The sequence below is a fragment of the Sapajus apella genome, unplaced genomic scaffold, assembly GCF_009761245.1.
Source record: "Sapajus apella isolate SASKATOON/1434 unplaced genomic scaffold, GSC_monkey_1.0 scaffold73, whole genome shotgun sequence".
Taxonomy (NCBI): Eukaryota; Metazoa; Chordata; class Mammalia; order Primates; family Cebidae; genus Sapajus; species Sapajus apella.
This window is the reverse complement of record NW_022437013.1, coordinates 3504077-3527029: the sequence shown is the minus strand read 5'-3', so window position 1 is coordinate 3527029 and position 22953 is coordinate 3504077. Positions and strand designations below refer to the sequence as shown.

The following is a 22953-nucleotide window of genomic DNA, read 5'->3' as shown; positions in this document are numbered from 1 at the left end:
GGTCTAGTGGTATTTGGAGATATAGCAGGGAGAAAATAGTAGGAGAAGGAGGGAAAGAGAATTTAAAAAAAGTCCAGAAGTAGGTTCTTCTGGTGCTAGCCACCTCTTTGCTCCTTCTTTACACTAATTTTTCAATCTGCAAGGTACCCATAACTGGAAATCACTGAAAGTTTTGAATTAGTTCTCCTGTCTAAAACCAGGAACAGTTTATTCCAATGATATAATGATTTGATTTTCCGTTATGAGCTATAGTCATCTTTCTCTTTCTCTTATATGTTATAGGCATTCTTTATATCCCCAGGCCATTCCATTTAACTAGAATAGATACGTTTTCCTTCTAGACTTAGTATTTAATTGTATTGTCACCAAAATAGCCAACTGTTTTTACTTTGCTCTGCTTCATTTAGGCTGTTTTCATACTGATGTAGTAATGCTCTCTCAGGTCAATAGGATTTCTGACTGGAAATATGCTGTTATAAAAATAAAATAACATAAATTTCCTTTCTACAAAATGCAAAGCAATATGTTACTTGCAAGGTGTGGAGTGAGGGATGAGGGAAGAAAGAAATACAGAACCAAGTTCCTGTCCTCAAGAAGCTTACAGTGTACTTGGGTACAAAAAACATTAAGACAGAAAATAATGGGTAATAATTATATAAAGTAATCACTACAAAGGGCCAATTATGATACTTAGACTCTGCTCAATGGACTCAGAGGAGGGAGTAATAAAAGACTGGGAAAGCTAGCAAAGACTTTAAAATGCCTGGCATATACTAGACATGCAATATATATTTATTGGGTGAGGTAGAATTTGAGCTGGATCTTGAAGGATAGATAATTTTTTGAGAGGCTGTTTAGAATAGGAGCTATATTCTTGCTACAATACTTGTATAGGTAAATCTAGAGGAAGCAGAGGGTGTGCTGGGGGACACTACAAATAGTTTTTCTAGAGCAGAGGATTTATAGGAAAAGATCATACTCAAAATGTTGTTGGTGCCGGACAATGGAAGGCCTAGGGGTCCATGGGAAAAGAGTTTAAACTTTATCCTATAGGTAGTGGGGAACTACTGAAGGTGGAAATGTAATGTCAAATGAAGATCAATCTGGTGACTGTGCAGGATGGATTGACAGGGAGAGACTGGAGTCAGTTGGACCAGCTTGGAGGCTTAGCTTGCAGATAAGGGCAGTAAGTAGGGTAATAGCAGCGGAAAATGGAGTAAGATAGGCAATAACAAAAAATGTAGAATTCAAATGAAGAGTGCTTAGTGACTTAATTATATATATGGGACAAAAGAGTGGTAGAAGGTAGGATGACTTCAACTTCTAGTGCATAAGACTGAGGAATGGTGGTGGCATTACCAACATTTTTTTTTTTCCTGCTTAGAAGTTGTTTGATGTTTTAGGCTGGTTTGCAAAAATATTAGTCTCAGTGCATTTCATATAATTATATCTTTAGACTCTGAGACTTGAAGGGACCTAGAGATTCTAGACTGCTTTGTTTTAACTCTGGCCTGTAGAGCCAACTGAAACTATGACAGATCAATTCCATTGTTTCCTAATTCATCTCTCTTGCTGTTTCATTCAGATTTCACATCTGTGGATCCTGCCCAAAATCACCTTTCTAGGCAATCCATTCAGGGGCTGGATAACTTGTATCATTGGCATGTTTTCTTCCTTACTTATCTGTGTGGCATAGCCTCTCTGTTTGATATTAGCTCATGTCTTTATGCTTGTTTTGGCCTTTGAGAACTGTAAACATTTCAGGGACTGAAATTTGCTGCTTTTTTATGCAGCCATAGACAAGTAATAAAAATTTTTGTTTTAAGCTTAGATTCTTCATTTTTTAATTATAATACTTTAAGTTCTGGGGTACATGTGCAGAGCATGCAGGTTTGTTACATAAGTATACACATTCCATGGTGGTTTGCTGCATCCATCACCCCGTCATCTACATTAGATGTTTCTTTTAATGCCATCCCTCCCCTAACCTCCAACCCCCTGCTTTATTTTTGTTTTGTTAATTTAAATAAAGGAGTACTTTTGCCTCTAGATCAGGGCACAGGAATATATTTTCCCCCTTTCTCATAGGGGATTGGGTTCAGTAGTATATACTTGAATGAATTCTTTGAAGAAAAAGATATTAGAGGAAGAGATGTGAAAGATTAAAAGAATAATGTCAGGTAGTACAAAAAAACCTACTTTTTTAAGTGCTTGCTTATTCTAAAGCCATTTATGATAATTGAGTTTGCCTACAAGCTGGCACACATCCTACCCGGCAAACACATGCACACTCCAAAATATGAAAGGTCTCTGTTCACTTCTGTCATATATAGGAAAGTAAATGAAGGCAAAGTAAAATACCGTTTTTGATTGAAACAATGAAGGATTGGAAACTAGAGCTCAGGGATCTTGGTGCTTGAAAATATATTTTGCTCATAGTGTATTTTAAAAAGCATTTTCATAATCCATGATTCACTTGATCCTCACAATTTTCTTGTGAGATAGATCAGGTAGATATCATTATATCTCAAGCCATGGAGAAGACAAATTACTTACGAAAGTTCACTGAACATTTTAGCAAAAATGCCCTTTTTCTTAATTATTTTTCCTTTTTCTCTGAAGAGGAAAGGCTATTTGCCAATCTTTGCTTTGGGCCACAATAGCCAGTCAGTCAACAAGTGTAGGGGGCAACTAGAAGAGAGATATATTCCCTCCTGCAATGTGGAGACCATAGAGCTGCTACCAATTGGGCCAGCTTCGTATACCTCTGACAGCTGGCTTCCAAAATGCAAAGGAAGTACCCAGAATCTTTGGCTCAACCCCATAGAATAGAATCCAAACCTCTGTCTTGTCCATAATCATTGACTGACTTTCCCTATGCATCTAGAAATGTATCAGGAATACTCTCTACTGAAAAGTTCAAAAATGAGTCTTTGAAAGGGAAGACAACTCTCTTTCATCCTAAGACCTAGGGAGTTTCCTTTCATCACAGGATGGATCAAATCATGGTCTAGGTGAGCTTAAAAAAAAGATTAGTTTCATTCACACACATGGTTTCAATGACTGATCTTACACAGCAATGAATATCAAATCTAATTTTTTATGTCTCTCTCCTGAGCTTAAAATCTATTTGACACTTCCTACTGAGCATCACTACTGGTATATAATCCTTCCACACATACCTTAAACTCAACATACTCAATACCAAATTTATCATCACCCTCATCTTAACCTACCTCACATATTTCATATCCATTTTTGGCAACACCATCTATCCAGTTTCCCAGGCCAGAAAACTGGGAGTCATTCTTGAAACCTCCTTTTCCCTTATTCTTTCACATCCTATCAGCAAGAGCTATCAATATAGCCTCTGATAATCTCCTTCCTGGATTCAGGATATTGCCATCAAACCTCCCGTTTTCTGGTATCTGTGGCTTCATGGTCTCTTCCATCTTTCCATTGAGGATTATGACATTTCCATAACACAAATCTGATCATATCTTTGTCCTACTTAAAAGTTTGCTGATGGGGTCGGGCATAGTGGTTCATAACTGTAATCCCAGCACTTTGGGAGGCTGAAGCAGGTGGATTGCTTGAGGTCAGGAATTCAACAGCAGCTTGGCCATCACGGTGAAATGCCGTCTCTACAAAAAATTAGCTTGGGGTGGTGGTGCACGCCTGTAGTTCCAGCTACTTGGGAGGCAGAGGCATGAGAATTGCTTGAGCCTGGGAGGCAAAGGTTGCAGTGAGCCAAGATGGCACCACTGAACTCCAGCCTACACAACAGAGCAAGACTCTATCTCCAAAAAAGAAAAAAAATAGTTGGCTGATGGTTCTGCTCTGGCTATAGGATCATGTTTGAAATGACCAGTAGGCCTCTGACTTGCTCTCCAAAGGTACCTTTGGCTACTCCCATGTGCATATCCTAGACTCCAACCACACCAGACTATTTGTCCCCAGAGAGCTCTGACTTTTTTCATGCCTTTCTCTTGGCCTAGAATACCTCCACCTGAGGCCCGTTCTCTGCTTGTGAATACCTACTTCTTCAAGTCCCAACTCTAATATTACATCCTTTCTGTATAGTACTCCCTGACTTCTCTAGGCAGAGCCAAACCCTTCTGCTTCTGTGTTCATATGGCTACAGTTCTGCACATACATTGAAAATAGCTCCTGTCTCAAATGATTATAATTATTTTATTTGGCATTTAGTTGTTTTCATCGAATGCCTCATAAAATCTATATTTCATTTATGAATTCCTTTAATCATTAAGCCCTTGTGTTAGACCCTGGGAATATGGTGGTGAACCAGAAAGATCTGGCCCTCGCCTTCATGGCACCTACGATCAGTACTTAGACTGGCAGTGGATACCTACTAATAAATATCAAATATCAACAGAACATGGTAGGTGTACAGTTTGAATGTAAGTTGCCAGGCAGCATATCATAGAGGTGAAGAGCATGGTCTCTTCTCCAGAATTGGGCTAGCCTGGGTTTGAATCCTGGTGTCACCATTTATTAGCTGTGTTGTTTCAGACAATTTACCTAATGTCCCTGTCTCTTGTTTTCCTCATCTCTAAAATAAGAATTATTATAGTCTTTATCTCAGAGGGCTGTGATGAGGATTATGAGAGTCAATATTTGTAAAGCACTTAGTGTCTGGAAAATACCAAGTGTTTAAGAAAATGAATTAAGTAAAGTTTACGGCAGAGTACAAATAAACTTAAATTGCTCAGTTTGAGGGATAATGTGGCTGACCTTGTTGCCTCCTTACCAACTCTGATTTTACCTGTTCATACATGACCTTCCCCATTTCTGTCACTTTCAGTTCAGGGCTTATTTAATAAAAGGAAAGAGAAGGAAATGGTGGGAATGACTCTTCAGTGTAATTATATAGCCCAGCACACTACCACCTTCTCAACTTACCTCCCACACATACCTAGAGCTTCAGCCTTGCCCAGAGTCAGTCACCTCTGTAGTGGATAAGGCATGCACTGATAAGTGGGCCTTAGGTACTTCTCTGTCCTATTAGCTGTCCCATTTCTCTTCCATTCCTCACTAGAGATGACTCTTTGCCCATTACTGATTGCTTTCATCACAGAAGACTCAGGGGTCCCTGGAACTTGTAGGTAGACATTTTGTAGGGCCCCCAATAGCCTTTGGTCAACTGGAGTCCTTGGCCTTAGCCATTCCTTCCCTTGTCACTGCTCTTACTCTGACTGGCACCCCTCTGGGGCCCCTGAATCTAGTAGTGTCAGGAAGCAGGATAGGGGAGAAGATAAAATATAGCTAATAGCCTCAGTAATTATTTATATATTGCTTTATTTATCCATTGAGACAACTATTTTGCCCTATTGCTGGACTGTGTGTCTGCTGTCTCAGCTGTGGCAGGCCAATTACGTCACTGCTTTAATGACACCAGAGTCTTGTCACTGAGAGGTCGTCCTAATTGTCTCTGCTTCCCTAGGTTGGTGCTACAGCTGGCCAGTGGGATGGCATTCAGTCTCAGAAGAGCCTTGCCCTCTGCCAACTGTGCACCTCCACTGCTCTCAGATCAGAGCTCTTGAGACTTACTTCTGGCCAGAGAGAGCTACTGAATGCTTCCACTTTACCAGAGATGAGAAGAGAGGCAGACTCTGAGAGGAAGCATGGCAGGTGCATGAGATGCTCCACTTAACAGTGAAGGGGCTGGGAGGAATGCCAGGTGCATCTCACCTGGCCATCTAACTGTCAAGGTCACTGCATCCTCAAGCGTCCTCTGAGAAGTTAACTGAATCCTTAATGATCAGTTAGATCTGGGCATTGATTTATAAACATGTTCACACACATATTTTCTTCTTCTTACCCTTAAAACCATCTGTTGAGGTAGATGATATGATCACCCCATTTTACAGATGAAGAAACTGAGGCATAGACAGGTTAGGAAATTTGCCATAATATTGGAAGTCTGACCTTGCCATTTCAAATGCATGCTCTTCACCATTGCAGGGATATCTCTTCTGTTTGTCCTGCTCCTGTGCTTTCAAAATGGGTAGAGATGGGCTGCTTTTACAACCTACTCTTTATGTGCCCCTCTCTCCATTTATAATATTTTTCCTGCTGTCTCTAGTTTGTTCTGGCTATCCAGGAAGACTGAGTAGTGTCCTGTACTTGAAATCTCCGTCTTTCCCACTTGCAGAGAGAAAAAGCACTGAATACTTGAATTCGTACTGCTGCCCTGATAGCTGATTCTTGGTAGCAGGAATTGCATGCATGTCCTAGGGAGTTCACCTTTTGAACTAAGACTGAAGCTTAAAAGGAAAAAAGCTTAAATGATGGGGATTCAGACACCAAAGTTGGGTGGTAGTGGGGAGAAGAAAGTATTTTGGGTGTGAAGATGGTTAGAACTCTCTATTTTGAATGCTAGTCACTTGCTACAAGGGCAACAAAAGAGCTTTGAGGTTCTGGCTTCTGATATCTGCCTGCAAGGGGCCAGGTCAGCACTGCTGCCTTCTAGCTGGTGAGCATCAGGGAAGCACACACATCAGCACAGCCTGCACTGCTGGGACCACATGGAACACTCTATTCTGAGTACAAGACCAAACTGCTCTCAGAGAATGTAATTAGGAAGAGCCCTGGGTTGTGAGTAGAGGGCCTTGGGGTCTCATTCCAGGTTTGCTGTTGCTTCACTGGGTAAATGCCTTTACCTCTCCAGTTCTTTTCCTTGTCTTTAAAAAGAGGTGATGCTCTCTGAAAAGGAAAACAAATACTATAGCATTTGAAAAGTACTGTATACTTTTCACACACAATATCTTGTAGGATCAGCCATGTCTACCTTAAACTGAGAAGAAAGAAATGGGCTCAGGGAGGTCATATGACTTGCCCAAGGTTTTATGACCAATAAGTGTCAGAGCCAGGCTTCAAGCCTAATATATGCTTCAAGTTATTTATATGTTAAATGAGGATGATGAAGATGAAGATGGCACCTAATGAGTGCTTACCATGAGCCAGACTCTGTGCTAAGCACTATTATTCAATCCTCCCAACAGCTCTATTAAGACAGCAGTACTATTATCCTCATTTTACAAATGCTAAAAGTTGAGGTTCAGAGTAGCTTAGTGTTTTGCTTAAGGTCACAATCCTAGTAAGTAGCAGGGCTAGGACTCTTGACCCCCAATATAGTGCTTTTGACACCATACTTGTCTGCTTAAAAAGCTGGATGGGAAAGTGCTTTGGGCATGTGTGTGCTATCTGAATGCAAACTGGCCCTCTACATCCTTTTAGCAGAACTCCAAATGAGACTGGAAGCCTCTAAGGGGAATGCACACTTGTCTGAGTCCCAGGCCAAAAGGTCAGGGTAAGATTGGGAAATGCCTACAAGAGATCCACTTTTCCCTCGCAGAAGGGGCATGCTCTCTAGAGAAGGTGTGAATGGAATCTTCACAGCTGCCCTGGCTAAGTTTCAGCTGAACTGCAAGTCTCGAGGGGGCTCAGTGGGTACCTTTTTAGGAACACTTGTTCCATTTTTTTCTTGCCATTTCAACTTGTAGCCAAAGTATTTGTTCCCTGGATCTGTAGCCTCCTGAGGCAACGTCTCCTTCCCCCACTTCTGCTTTGCCCTTAGTTTGTCCAGACAGGAGTTTTCCTGTTTGCCCTTAACTTTACCCCTGGAGTCTCAAGGGAGCCAAACCCAGCACACCAGCTGTTGTGGCATTTTATTTGGATTTATGGTGGACACCATAAAGCTTGTGTCCTGCATCTCACAAATTAATAGGGATTTTATTGCTAGGCTTATGAAGTCCTGAAAGGTACTCAGACTCCATAGCACTAGCCCCCATCCTTCAGCAATACCATTCTTTCTCCACAAAAGTCACAGTTTATGTTCCTCCTCTGAGCTTTCCAATGTACCGTCTGTCTCTGTTATGTTGCAATTAGATTTCAGGGAAAGAAATCCAGAAGTGTCTGGGGAGGCTGTGTCATTGTGCAAACATGATACCACACCAGGCAAGATAAAGATGAACAAGCTGCAGAGCCTTTTGACAAGACAAGGCTCCCAGAGCCAGTGGTTCCAATGACAGGCTGGTATGGGATTCAAATGTTTGCCAATGGTGGTGTTACATTTTCCAAATATTTCAACACGACTAAAAGTCATGACTCAACTCACCTCTCTGCTTTCTGGATTTCTTCTTTCAGGTTTTTCAGCAGCTCTAGAGTAATTCACATTGTTGTGCCGATTGGCACCACCAAGTTCAATTTTCCGAGCTCCGTCAAGCCCACACGGTCATTTTATACATACTCCTCTTTGGAATCTCCTGGGCTAACTTCTTTCTGCAAGTTCCACAGCCAGTGTTCAATAAAGTTCCCCTACCCATGCCCATAACAGAAAAGTTTGTCTCTAAACTAATAGAGGAAAGAGTGTTTGAGATATGAATTTCCCCCAGCCCACATAAAATTTTATATTTGCATCCAACTTGATTTTATTTCTCGAGGAAGAATTGTTCCTACTCCTTTCTAAGGTTAATCGCTGATCTCTACTCTGGAACTTCCTACCTCAACAGTTTATTTTGTTTTCTTTCCTCCCAGATGCTCAATTTTCATTCACTTCTCCTCTTCCCTGTGTTCAAGTCTCTCCACTAAAATTGAAAATTTCCCCCTAACCAAAGTTACTTCCTCCTCCATCCTCAAATCCACTTGACAATTTTCCAAAGTATAATTTCTATATGTATAGACCACATCTCTAATTCCTTTTGCCACCTATTGCAATTTGATAGAAGCCAAAGCACTTTCCCATCCAGCACTTTCCCATCACTCATTTCTACCACATCAAAAATCAACAGCAACTGACATTTAAGTTCTAACTGTGCACCATGCACTATGTTAGGTGTCTTACACAAATTGTATTATTTGATCCTCAAAAAACTCCTATGAAGTTGGGATCAATAAGTGGCTCATTCCTGTAATCCCCACTCTTTGGGAGGCCAAAGCGGGTGGATCATTTGAGCCCAGGAATTTGAGACCAGCCTGGGCAACATGGTGTAACCCCCTCTCTATCTCAAAAAACAAACAAAAACAAAAACAAAACAAAACAAAACAAAAAAACAATATTAGCCGGGCTTCATGTCGCGTGCCTGTACCCCCAGGTACTTGGGGAAGTGGGAGGATCCCCTGAGCCTCGGGTGGTGGAGGCTGCAGTGAACCATGAGCACACCACTGCACTACAGCCTGGGTGACAGAGTGAAGCCTGTCTCAGGAATAAATAAATAAATAATAATAATACTATGAATAAATACCATTTTAATCTCCATTTTACTGACAATGGTCATTAGAGCATTTGGGTGACTTTTTCAAGGTCACATTGTGTAGTCAGAGGGAGAGTTGGGATTTAAACTGAGGTAGTCTGACCTTACAGCTAATCCTTTAACCTAAGGACTGGCAAACTTATTCGGTAAAGGGCTAAATAGAGAAGATTTTAGTTTTTTTGTTTGCCATATGCTCTCTGTTGCTCAGCTCTGCTATTGTAGGAGGAAACCTGCCATAGACAATACATCAATGTATCAGTGACTGTGTTCCAATAAAACTTTATTTATAGACACTGAAATTTGAGTTTCACATAACTTTTACAGCATGAAATATATTTTCTTTTGATTTTTTTTCCAAGCATTAAAAAATGTGAAGACCACATTTAGCTTGAGGCCACACAAAAACAGATGGTGGGCCCAATTTTGCCCATGGCTTGTGGTTTGCTGTCCCCTGTTCTAACCACTACATTATTCAAAGCTCCTCGAATTGTCAAATCCAATGGCTGTAGCTATCAATGCTGCTAACACCCCTCCCCTTTTTGGGCATTCTCTCCTCCAGTAACTTTTAGGCCATCACTCACTCCCAGTTTTCCTTCTATTTCTGTGATTGCTCTTAGTCTTTTCTGAAAAATTCTTTTCTCCCACTTACCTCTGGAGTATTGATATTTTCAAGGATCAGTAGTTGACCTATTCCATTGTTTAGCCTGCTCTGCTACAGTAAGTGATTCTACTTCTAACACTCACTCTTAATGTGGTAACAAGGAGCATGGACTTTGGATTTGTAATTGCCTGGGTTTGGATCTTTGCTCCAATAGATAACACTTGTGCGACCTTGGGCATGTGACGTCTCTGAGCCTTGATTTTAGTCCTTTTGTTAAATGAGGACAAAAATAGGATTTACTTCATAAGGTTGTTATGAAGGTTAAGTGATTTACTATTTGGAATATTCTTAGAACCATGCCTTTGATATAATATATACTTCATAAGTATTTTCATCATCACTGCTATTATTGTCCTGTTATTATGGGATAATGACTCTGTAGTCTATATCTACAGCTCAGGCTTCTATTTTGAGTTCTAAACCCATTTATCTAACTGCTTGTTTAACATCTGTGCTTGGATGTCACACTGGCACCTTTACTTCAACATGTCCCAAACATAACTCATCATCCCTTTTCCACCCTCATATCACCTCACCCTAACCTGCTACAATTTTTCTTCTATCATTTTTTATTCTTGTTAATAGCATCCATCACTGTCCACTCAATCATTTGTGTGAGAAAGCTGGGAGTTCAATTTTATGTCAGAAAAAAAATGATATGAAACATCCAGCTTTAAAGCTAAGATGAGATGGAACATTTTAAATCTCCCTCAGTTGGGACTTGAGGGAGATTACCTGTGTGGGTGATTTGAACATTTTTCCTCTCTTACCTTGCCTTATCTTCCTCCCTTCACTCTTGTCAGATTGATCTCTTCTCTCTCTCTTAAACTTGGTGTGCCTGTTTCTAACTCTTCACCTTTGATCATATAATTCTTCCCATCTGAAATGTGCTCCTTGATATATTTCCAAATGTCACTCATCATTCCAGGGCTAAAATACTTATGAAGCCTTCCTGACTTCTCTAGTCAATAAAATAAGGTATGTTTTGAAACTGAGAATTTAATTTTTAAGTTGAATGTCATTATTACATATTTCATACTTTATAATGCTTTCTGTCCTGAGTCTATAAGTTGTATTGAGCAGGTCATGTTCTTCTGGTGAATTCCCTATAGTGCCTTGCACAAGTCTCCTTTTCCTTTAATCACTCTTCCTGTGGCTCTTCTCCCTCCACTAAACATGGGCCACAGATCAAACCTTAACTATCTGCTTTTGTGTCTCTTCTTTCTTTCTTGGAGATTTTACATCTATTTCTTAGAGATAAAACTTGTTTGTTTGTTTTTAAGAGACAGAGTCTTGCTCTGTTGCCCAGGATGGAGTGCAGTGGGGTGATCTTGGCTCACTGCAACCTCCACGTCCTGAGTTGAAGCAATTCTCCTGCCTCAGCCTCCTGAGTAGCTGAGACTACAGGTATGTGCCACCATGCCTGGCTAATTTTCGTAATTTTAGTAGAGACAAGTTTTCACCATGTTGGTCAGGCTGATCTCAAACTCCTGACCTTACGTGATCCATCTGCCTCAATCTTCCAAAGTGTTGGGATTACAGGTGTGAGCCACTGCGCCCAGCCTAAAGGTCAGAAGTTTTATATTATATCTGTGACTTTCCAAATTTTCATTTCATTCCTTAACTTTCTCTTGAGCTCCAATGTCACATCTAAATTTTTTTTTCAGTAAAAGTGGTTTAATTAATTAATTAATTTATTTATTTATTTTTATTGTACCTTAGGTTCTGGGGTACATGTGCAGATCATGCAGGATTACATGGCAATGTGGCTTGCCTCTTCCATCCCCCTGTCACCTACATCTGGCATTTCTCCCTATGTTATCCCTCCCCAACCTCCCTATCACCCCACTCTCCCTCCCTTGATCCCCCCAACAGACCCCAGTGTGTGATGCTCTTCTCCTTGAGTCTCTGTGCTCTCATTGTTCAACACCCGTCTATGAGAAATGATGCCATAAGAAAATGTGAAGGTGAGGTGAGACAGGAAGATAAGATAACTTACTATCAACTTCTTATCTTCCTGCCTCACCTTACCTTCACATTTTCTTATGGCATCATTTCTCTGTTACCTAGCAGGGAGGTAAAGCTTACATTCATCTCTGACTACCTTCATCACATATCACACAGCCATTTACCATGATTGTTCCTTCACAGTGTATTTTATACCCCATCCATTCCAGGTGCACCACTACAGTAACAACAACAATAATAACACTATAACAATTAACATGCACATGTTTACTATAGCCAGGTACTATGCTAAGTGCTTTGTACATGTAACTCATTTCAACCTCACAGTATTCTTTTAAGGCAGGTATATTTAGTTTTTTCTTTTCATGGAAGAGAAAACTAAGAATCAGAGTGGCACAGTTAGAATCACACCCAAATGAATTGGACCAGATTCTGTACTTAACCATAGTGCTACTCTTAATGCCTAGATTTCTTTTTTTTTGTTGTTGTTGTTTGTTTGTTTTTTTTACTTTGTAACTTCAAACTATATTTGAAGGCTCTAGTAACACAGACAAAACAACAAAAAAATGGGACAGAAACTACTACTTACATTTTACACATGATACAAAAAGAAAACTTAAAAAATTGTTTAACAAAAATTTCTTAAAATTATGCAGATTTGTGTGTTCCCAAAAAGAATGTAAAAGCAGTCAGACTGTGCGGTTTTTAAAATGCCATGAAGGGGACAGTGGCTCTCACTGAAAGCTTGAAAGAAGATCACCAAAAAGAAAGTAGAATCCTTAGAAAATTTAAACACAGAAAACTAAAGATGTTCAAATATGTAAGAAAAGAAACCCAAAAAACCAACTTCAGGTTTCCCAGAAACCATTTCCTTCTCATGGAACATAGCTTTTCCACTCATATTTTAACAGCTGGCTTTCTCCTTAATATTCAGACCTCTTGTCTGTGTCATCTGCTGTGTTCACCTTCACTCGCACCTGCCTGGGGCTTTATCCACCACCTCATGTCTCTTCATATTCCAAGGCTCGTTTTCTTGCTCCAGACAGGTGATCAGGTCTGGCTTAGAGACAGCAATACCCAGAAAGACCTGATTCCCATAGTTCTCTAACATCAAGTTCCTGTATAAATTCTGCTGTGTAGTGTCTAAGAATTGTCACTCTGTCAGAGAGATTCTATGGCCACATCTCTAAACGTCAGCAGTCTAATTTCTAGGCTTCCCGGGGGTCCTGGTGTCTTAGCGGTGGATCTCCAAATACCTGCAGGTCATCGGGCCACAGAAGCTGGGCCTCTAGGAGCAGAGGGCAAAGAAATAAAGGCGAGCCCTGCTGCTCCCACTTCAGTGAGAGACAAAGGCCCCTCCAAATTCTTTTTTTTTTTTTTCCATTTATTTATTTTATTGCATTTTAGGTTTTAGGGTACATGTGAAGAACATGCAAAATTGTTGCATAGGAAAACACGTGGCAGTGTGATTTGCTGCCTTCCTCCCCATCACCTACATCTGAATGCCTAGATTTCTATAATTGCCTCCTAACTGGTATGTCTGCCATTGCTTGCTCCTCCATCAAACCTTCCTATACACTATTTCCAGAATAATCATTCCCAAACATTGTTATCATTATTTCATTTTTTAAATCTCAAAATCCTTTTGTATCTTCCTTTCATCCACTAAATTAAATTCAGCACAGCTTGACATGTAAAGGCCTCTGCAGACCAAACTTCCCCATTATATCTCCTGGAAGTGTCAGCCTGTATTTCCATGAATGGCTTAAAGCATAATGCCCTACTTGGCCATACCAGGATTTCGCTTCATGTTTGCTCCCATCATCTCACTCACTTCTGATCATGTTGTAAGTTCCTAGAGGGAAAAGTCTGGGCATGCATGTTTGCATTCCCAACAGTGCTTTCCACCTAGTGCACACTGCGTGAATTTTTGTCAAGTGATTGATAGTAGGGGCTCAATTACGACTTTGCGGATCAAACTGTTTAATTACTCCTTTCTCTTGTCTCTATCCTTCCAACTAGCCCTCTCATTTTTCTCTTCCTTGGCATAATTGCCCCATAAGAAATGTGAAAATCCTCTATTTTGTAACATCAAACATCCTGGGACAACCTTTACCTACCTATCACTACTTCATCAGCCTTTTCCTAGGTGTATCCACAAATATACATTTTATATTCCTGTCAATTTTTCTTTATTACTTGGTCTTTATTATTAGACCAAAAGCTACTCATCTAGGAAAGGTTTCTGGAGATGACCACTGTGTAAAGACGACAGCACAATCAAAAGTATAAAGTTTTCTGGTGGTTCTTGAGGTTAAATATTTTATATAAGCTGCAAACTTTCAGGCCATGTTCAACACTGACTAGGGTCTCCTGAGCTACTATATCCATAAGATGCCAATGGAAGTGACAACTAGGAAGCTTAGTTCCAAATCCTGAGATGCTACAAATCTCCAGATGTTCATGCATCACAGAGAAAAAGCATTCCCATTTTTATGGGATTTTTAGTTTTTCTTTGGATGCTTGCTATTTTCTGAGCATTGCCAGGAACTGGGGACAACAATGCCAAGGGACAGTGTGGAATCTCCTTAGAGTTAGAAAAATATGTTCAGGAAGGTCAAGGTTTTTAGAAGTTGGCAGAGATTTATTTATTGATAAGGATTATGAAATATAACATCTATTCAGTGGTTCTAATTGTTTAAAGTAATATTTATCAAACTTTTGGACAATAACCCACAGCAAGAAATACATTTTATTTTGAACCTTATACACAAACATGAACATATACCTGTGTGCACATACACACATGTATTACTAAAATAAGATTAATGAAACAATTCTTACTCTTACTGCATGAGATTCACATTTCTCTATTTTATTCTATTTCATTTAAAAATAGTGGCTATCAACTATTTCACAATATATTAATGAATCACTGTCCACAGGTGGAAAACTACTGGTTTAAAGGGTAGCAAAAACCAACCAAACAAACAAAAAAACAAAAACAAAAACAAAAAACAGAAGATAGTGAAATGCTCTGTTTTGTGCCACTAGAAGGCAAGTATATATTGTATGCTACTGATATGCTGGAAAGAGGAGGCGCTTACATTACAGCTAAAGAACAATGTTCATAGTAGGAATGACAAAATAATTACTTCTGGTATACTGATTTTGTCACTAGCTTTATTCAATTCTTTGTTTAAACCAAACTTATCATCTTTTGTTTTCAGTGCCTATTGCTATATGAGATGGTACCCAATTATATGGTAGCCTGTTTCAATGTTTGTAATTACGTAAGAGTTCCATGCTCTTTTGCAAAATAGATAGCTGTGTCTATTTTATCAAAGATTATTCATAAATAAGACATTACACTTATTTATGCTAAAATATAATCACCTCATTACATTATGGAATAATAGTAAAATATATTCCATAAATATATGTTTTTTTCCCACTGTACACTGTGGGCATTCTTCTTCTTCTTCCTCCTCCTCCGCCTCTTATTCTTCTTCTTCTTTCTCTCTTCTTCTCTCTTTCTCCTTCTTCCTCATATACATTCTCTTCTTCTTCCTCTTGTTCTGACTCTCTCTTCCTTTTCTTCTTCCTCCTCCTTCTTTTTCTTTTCTATTTCCTTTTCTGCTTTCTCTATCTCTTTCCCCTTTCTCTTCTTCTGTCTCTCTCTCACTGTCTCTCTCTCATGTTTGTGTTTCCTAAAATTCCAGGACACTGGGATGTTCAGATAAAATTGATGGGATACATAACAATATTGAGGCATTAAGGTTATATAATGTATAGAGTATTCAAGTGAGCATCATGGGGTCAAAAGTATTATAAGGCATTTTAGAAAGTGGGTGGAGTCACCAGTTGCTTAGGTAACTGATTGGCCCAAAGATCTGTCACTTAACGCAGATGTTAGTTCTTCCGAAGTTGCATTGTAATGAGAATGCAACAAAAGGACAAAACGGATTTGAGCTGTAGTTTGAAGCATTTTGTTAAAATGTAAAGATATTGCTGTACATCTATTCACGATTGCTTGTATTTTCATTCAGAAGTTTTAGAGGGAAACAAATCAAAAGGGGGAGGGGTGGGGACAACCATGCAGATGGAAAACAGAATACCTTTTTACACATTTTGATTTTTAAACCATGAATATAAATTAACTACTCAAAAATGTGACTAAAAAGATAAAACACAAAACAAAATAACAACAAATGAAACAATAACCACCCACCAAAAGAGCTTTCCAACAATGAGACAGCTGCATAACGTAGGCCAATAGGGAAAATTCAAGATTTGGAAGAAGAGAGACTGTGACCCTGCCTCCACCATTCACAAGTTGTGCAGTGTTAAACATACCAGATAACTTGTCTGATCCTGTTTCCTTATCTGTTAAATGGGAATAATAATAATTCCTATCATATAGAAACTGTAGTGAATTTCATTTAAGACCATGTATTTGTAGCACTCAATACATAGAAGATTATGGTAGACAAGATATGGCCACCCCATAAATACGTCAACACCCTCATCCCCAGAACCTTTGAATATGATGTTACATGGTGAAAAAGATTTTTCAGATATAATTGAAGTGATAATTAGCAGACCTTAAAATAGGAAATAATCCTGATAGCCAGCAAAGAAATTAAAACTTCAGTTTTATAACCTCAAGGAAGTGAATTAGGCCAACAATCTGAATGAGGAAGTATATTCTCTGTTAGAGCCTCCAGAAGGGAAGGCAGTCTTGCGGAAACCTTGATTTTAGCCCAGTGATCCCTGTGTCAGACTTCTGAATTACAGAACTATAACAAGAATACATTTGTGGCACAGTGATTTGAGGATAGAGATCCTGTGCCATATATACTGCATTAGTTTGCAGGAGGCATCTGAACAGCTTGGTATTCTAAGGTGAAAACAGGAACCTTTGGCAGAAGTAAAGCAGGCAGAAATGCTTTGGTCTACCACCTTCAGTGATGGAGCCATGGCAAAAGACAAAGTAGAATATTCAAAAACAGGCTAGAGGAAAGCAGCATGACACAATTGAAATATCCATTCAATAATTAAGCACCTGAATGGCTTGCAGGTTGGAATTTAATATTGTATGGAGTGAAACGAGATGGCAACACCGAAAATGTACTTCAAGGTCCCCAGTTCCCTGGTTCTATGGAATTCTATCATTGTTTATTCAGTGTTTGCAAGTCAAATACAGGCAATTTTAAGATGCATCACATACGAGTTGATTTCTGGATTAATTCCATTCCCAGCCAAAGCAAACACCTAGATAGTTTTCTCTCCATTTGTTTCCAAACATCTTCAGTTCTCTCCTATTCCTCTCATCTTTTTCCCCTCTGCATCTCTAATTCCCTGGCCTACTCTTCTCTAAGTACTGTGGTTCTGCGTGCCATTCTGGTTTTAGTTGTTAGGTCTAGAAAGAACAGAATCTTAGGATTATAGCTCTTACGGCTAAGAAGGATGGCAGATATCTGGTTCAGGTCTTCATGTTGAAACGTATACTGAAGTCAGGTGAATTTGTTTCAGTGAAGCTGGGGGCTACATTGGTTTTGAATCCCTGAACCTGCAGACCTGCTTGTCCCCTGGGTGACCATCAGGACTCACTTAAACAGCCAGATACTTATATCACCAAGAACAGATAAAAACCTACACTGTATGCCTCATTTGTTTTGAAATTTTGAGATTTTTCCCCAATTATGATGCTGCCAGTTCTTTCTTACCTGTCTGCAACTCGATCTTTGCTACATCTATAGGAAATTGTAATTTTAACCTAAGAAAATACTTACTTATGGTTGCCTTTAAAAAGTAACAGAATGGGCACCTTTTCAGATTCTACTTGAGTAATCTTCATTCTGCTCTCTTTCAGCAGTGAACATTACAACAAATTGCCTGATGCAATATAAACAGTTTCACTTAATGCAAAATCTGTTTCTCCTATTTGCTGAGTTGGAAGGAGACAATTCATTGCATTTTGGTAAAGCAGTAATAAACAGAAAGTTTAGCAGAAGAACCTGGGTGCATTGGAAGCACAAATTCACCTCCTGCTCCCCTCTGTTACAAAAGCACAGAGCCAACATTGTATGGGGTTGATTGAGGTCCTTGAAAAACTACACACACACACACACACAGATTCTCTCTCTCTCTCTCTCTCTCTCTCTCTCTCTCTCTCTCTCTCTCTCTCTCTCTCTCTCTCTCTCCCTCCCCCTCGTGTGTGTGTGAGTGTATATATATATATATATATATATATATATATACAGTGAAAGTTTATGAAAACAGCATCTTCCAGAGACCAAAATGTGGATTTTTAGGTGGTATTCAATTCTTCCTTCAACCTCACAGAGAGAGCTTCAGAGACTCCTTGACCCTGTGGGTTTAATTTATCCAAGACTATATATTTGCCTTGCAACGGACTTCATACCATGTAATTGTATTAGCATGCCTCCTAAGCAGATTTGAAACACATGATGAAAGGTACCATGTGATATCATTTATATTTCTGTTTTTAAAGAGTTTATGGCTAAGGAGACATCATATAAATCATCAATAAAACATCAAAAAACCTAGGGGAGTAACAGTAGACAATTATGAATGCTGATACATAAACTTGTCTTTCTTGTTAAATGCCATGAAGATAAATACCGGCAATAAAAAAACGGATCTAGGTGTGCCATGTCAATGTAATAATTATTTCTCATTTGAAGCCAAGGGCTAACATGCACAATCTCTAAAAGGAGCATTATTGATTAGTCTGTGTCTCTCCTACTCTTGTAATAAACTCGGGTAAAGTTCAGAGATTCTATCTTCCAGGCTGGTTTCCCCACTTCAGGCTTTTCATGAGGGAGTAATAACCTTGCTAAACGCTTGACCATCACCAGGTACATGACTGTGATCCAAAGAGCCCAGGATATAATAAGGAAAAACCCTTCTCTTAGTCTCATTCTAAGAGACTGTGGAGAAAGATCAGCATCTGTGAATTCACCTCAGTACCTGCATATGTGGGATACGATCATGACCATTTGTCCAAGCCAGTGTGTGTGTAAAGAGGGAGGGAGGTGTCTACTTTGAAGCAGAGATCTGACTGATGCCCCTCCATTTGCATTTCTTGGTTCCTTTTAGGAAGCCAGGCAAACAAACGTGGCCCTTTCTTAAGTTTGAAGGATACAAGACAAATAAGGTAAATGGGGACTCTGGTTCCTGAACCTTCATGATCTGGCTTCTGGCTCTCTATTTCTGAAGGTGGCTTTTGACAAAGGGCAGGTATCCTTGGTCCAAGGGCCACACTAATCAATTTTAAGGAGGTCTGGGATCCCCAGGGATCTTAAAATCTATCCAAGAATGAAGCAAAGCATTGTCCAGGGATAGGACAAAGCTGTGAGCTGTAGTTTGGGAAAATATTCCCAGTGAAGGGATGCTCTTGGTCATCGGCAAGGAGCACCTTGTCCTATCACCCCTAGAGCTTTCCCGCATCGCATTTCCTCTTCCGAAACAATCTGTTGCTGGCCTCCCTCTGCCACTCTGAGCCCACTGGCTAGCCAGTCAATACCTCTCAGCCTACACCAGCCCAGCATCTTCATTTAACCTGCACTTTTCTGCCCCTTGCCCCTCAGCAGCGCTCAGGCAGCGTAATGGACTGCACCGGCTGCCTGTCGACTTACCCTGAGCCAAGTGGTTCCTCCGGATCAGACCTGTGTTGTCTGGGTGTCGGCCGGCCAGGATGTGAGATGCCGCGCCTTGCCGGACTCCTCTTTGGCAGCGCGCAAACAGCAGCCACATGGGACAGCCTGGGGCCTCTAGGCTGACGGGTGGGCGGGCTGATGAGCACAGGGAAAGGGGCGGGGTGTAGAGAGGAGCGCAAGTACTGACTCCTACCTTGGCTTCCCCTTTGGATACTCAGTTATTCCCAAACTTCCCTGTAACAGATCAGCCCTCCTCACCTTTCGCCTTCGCCAGTGCCCCGAAACTCTTTGCTCTACCAGTGTCCCTGTCCTGTTCCCCCAGCTCTGTAACCCAACCTGAGCTCCTTCAAGCGCACACACTCCCTTCACGCAGCCAGCCACACACAATAAGAGCTAGGGAAGAAACTGACACAGGGAAACTGACAAGGGTAGCTGACACTGTAGTATGAAGGAGGGAGAAGGATGGAGGAAGGGAGAGATGCAGAGAGAGGAGAGAGAAAAGAGAAAGAGAGAGAGAGAGAGCTACAGAGAGAGAGAGACAGAGAGAGAGAGCGAGCAGCATTCACACTCTTACCTGCACATTCAAGCTCCAGCTGTTAGGTAGCGGCTGGCGGGAACGCTGGCCACCCCTCTAAATCCCTTTCTACACTAGAGGTTTCTATCCCCTTCTGCTGCCTTTTCTGGAATATGCTATACAGGGAAGGGGAGAGAAAAGCAAAGAGGGGTAGGGAGGGGAAAATAGAGGAGGCACGCTTCCTTTCTCCTCCCCACCCCAATCTCCAAAAATGTTCAACCCTGAGCTCTTCCTTTTCCCTTCTTTCTGCGCCAGGCTTCCCCCTGCTCCTGTTCTCTTCCTCCCCTTGGGGTGGCTGAGAGCTGCGGACAGCCCGTCTCGGTTGTGATGTGGGGTGTGTGTGTGTGCGTGCGTGCGAGTGTGTGTGTGTGTGTGTGAGAGAGAGAGAGAGAGAGAGAGATTGAGACAACCCTGGTAGGCAGGCTAAAGCACCCCTCACCTCCCCCAGCCCCGAAGCCTCTCTGGATCTCCCCGCAAAAGGCTGTGGCAGACGGGGTGGGGCGGGGGAGGCGGGGATGGGGGAGGGAAAGAGGGAGGACGGGGCAGGCGGCACGGGCAGCAGCTCCTGCCTTCTCTGCAGCTCAGAGGCCAGGGGTGGAAGGAAGCCGCAGCCGCAGCCCCAAGTCAACCCCTGCTGCCCCGTCCCACCATCTCATCTCTCCCCCCTCGGTACGGAATTTTCTGTTCTGTCTCCTTCGTTGGCTTCCCCAGACCTTCCCCTCCCCTGGGTGGTGGCAGAGACTGGAGGGGAGGTGGGAGGCTAAGCGCCGGTGCGGATAGAGGGGACAGAAGCCCCTCAGATCCTCTGGCTAGCAGAATCTCTCTTTGCTCCTTGACCTGAGTATCTCCTAGTTCGGGCAGTGACCTTTGCCCACCACCCTCAGCCTGGGCTCTGGGCCGGTGGTGGCCAGGCTGCTCCAGGGACCGCAGGTCATTCCGGGGAAAGGGGAGTTGAACCGGCAAGAGCGCAGGCAGGTGGCTGGTAGGACAGCAGGACAGCGGGACAGCGGGGCACTGAGTCACCAGGAACTGACCCGGGGTCCTATCCGGTGGGCTTCGATCCCTGATAGATCTAGTTTAATCTATTTGGAGCTACCTAATTCTCCCATCCGTGCCCCTCTCACCCACAGGATCGGTTTCCCAAGATCCAGCCTAGACTGATGCAGGGAGGGATAGTGATATTGTAGGGTGCGGGGGCTAAGTTGCTTAGTGGTATCTGTGATTAGGGGAGAGGGGCGGTATCACCGGACACTTGGGTGACTCTTTGATCTTTACGCCTTCCTTTCACGGGAAGCACCTCTCCACTTCCATCTTTCTCCCTATACCCTGGCGCCCAGAATGTCCACCCTCTTAAACCTAACTGGAAGGGGCTAAGTAGCTCCACCCCCGCCACAAGCCTGAGATTTCTACCTGCAACCTGCAGGCGTGTAGGTCCGCTAGCTGGCAGCATCTCCTGGCCCGGCTGCACAGCCCCAAATCTCGGCTTTGTCTTTTATCTCCCTTCCTTACTCTTTCAGGAAAGCGGCAAGTGAGTCTCTGCCTTTCTGGACGCTGGGCTGGTACCTGAAACCGTTTTCCCTAGCCATTCTCAGAACAATCCGTAGCTCTGAGAAAGCTCCACTTTACTTCCTGCTGCTCTTTAACCCCCTCTGCATACCCTGGGAGTCTAAGTCTAAGCTCCAGAAAAAGCCAGAACCATCTCCCTTGCCTAAATGGCCGAGTGTTTTCATTGCAGAGCCTGAGAAGCTGGTATTAGTTATGTTTACTGCAAGCCTTAGGCACTCTCCTCCTAGCTTACCTTGGAAAAGTCGTTTGGACCAAGCAAGACAAATTTTCCCGTTGTCCTTAATCCTCCTAGTCCTGAGGGGTCCAATATTCTGGAGAGTATTTAGCTTTTGGATGGGAGCAAGGCATTGGAGAAAAGAAAATGATTACCCTGGGGGAATGAAGAGTTTGTGTCGATGGGGAGGGGTGTTGCGAGGGAGAAGTGAGGGTGGAGCTTCCACCTCCTTACAGCTTAAATACTTGTGGAAGTGTTTCTCAAGATTGGCCAAGAGGGTCGCTGAAAAAAAAATCACTTGATTCCTTGCCTTTCATTCAAAGACAGTTTACTGTGAACCAGCAAACTAATATACCCAAACTAATATCCCAAACAAGGGAGGTCTCTGTTGTGATTAAGTCATCTTCCCTTTGGCATGAGGGTGAGTAGAATATGTGACTGTGGATAAAACTTTGGGGCATCTCCCTTTCTTTAGCCAAATTGCAGTCCAGCTGAGACTTCCACTTCAAGCCCAGATGTAACCAGAAGCAGTGCTCAGGGATAGTGAAATCCTTATTCTTGTCAGCTCTTTCCTTCAAAGGCTCTGTATACAGTGCAATTGTCTTTAACATATGAGGATTGTGTGTGCTTCTGAAGTTTGGTGCTTTCTCAGTGGTTTGTGGATAAGGCTAAAATTTCTTTCTCTGCTCCTGCCCTCTCCTTCTAACCTCTTCAAAGATATATAAAGAAAAATTATTGCAAAAGTTAAAAGTGCCATACAAATGCCAGGCATTACTATATGAATTCCATAACAAACCTAGCATAGTATCTCCTAGTGCAATTAGATAGCTGACTTAGGCAGGGACCCAAGCTTTGTCTAGGTTGTTTTCAGCCTTGGGGCTGGGTGGCTCATCTTCTCTGTCAGTAGGGAAATATTCTGGTTTTCCACTTGGTGGCTGAGAGTGTATATCTCCCAGGGTAGTTTGCAACTAGAGACTAAATCTGCAAAAGTGTTTCAAAGCCAAAAATGG

The 22953-nt window shown here is 41.7% G+C and overlaps 1 protein-coding gene across 1 annotated transcript in view; it reads right to left on the bottom strand.

Moving 5' to 3' along the window:
- TRPC5 (transient receptor potential cation channel subfamily C member 5) overlaps window positions 1-20641 on the bottom strand; it is a 289234-nt gene extending 268593 nt beyond the window's left edge. Inside the window, exons 1-2 of the mRNA XM_032250810.1 lie at window positions 20164-20641; window positions 19569-19708 (exon numbers count right to left, since the gene is read on the bottom strand). The gene's annotated coding sequence lies outside the window, so the exon portion shown is untranslated. The remainder of the gene's footprint in view (window positions 1-19568; window positions 19709-20163) is intronic.
- Between the last annotated feature and the right edge of the window lie 2312 nt (window positions 20642-22953).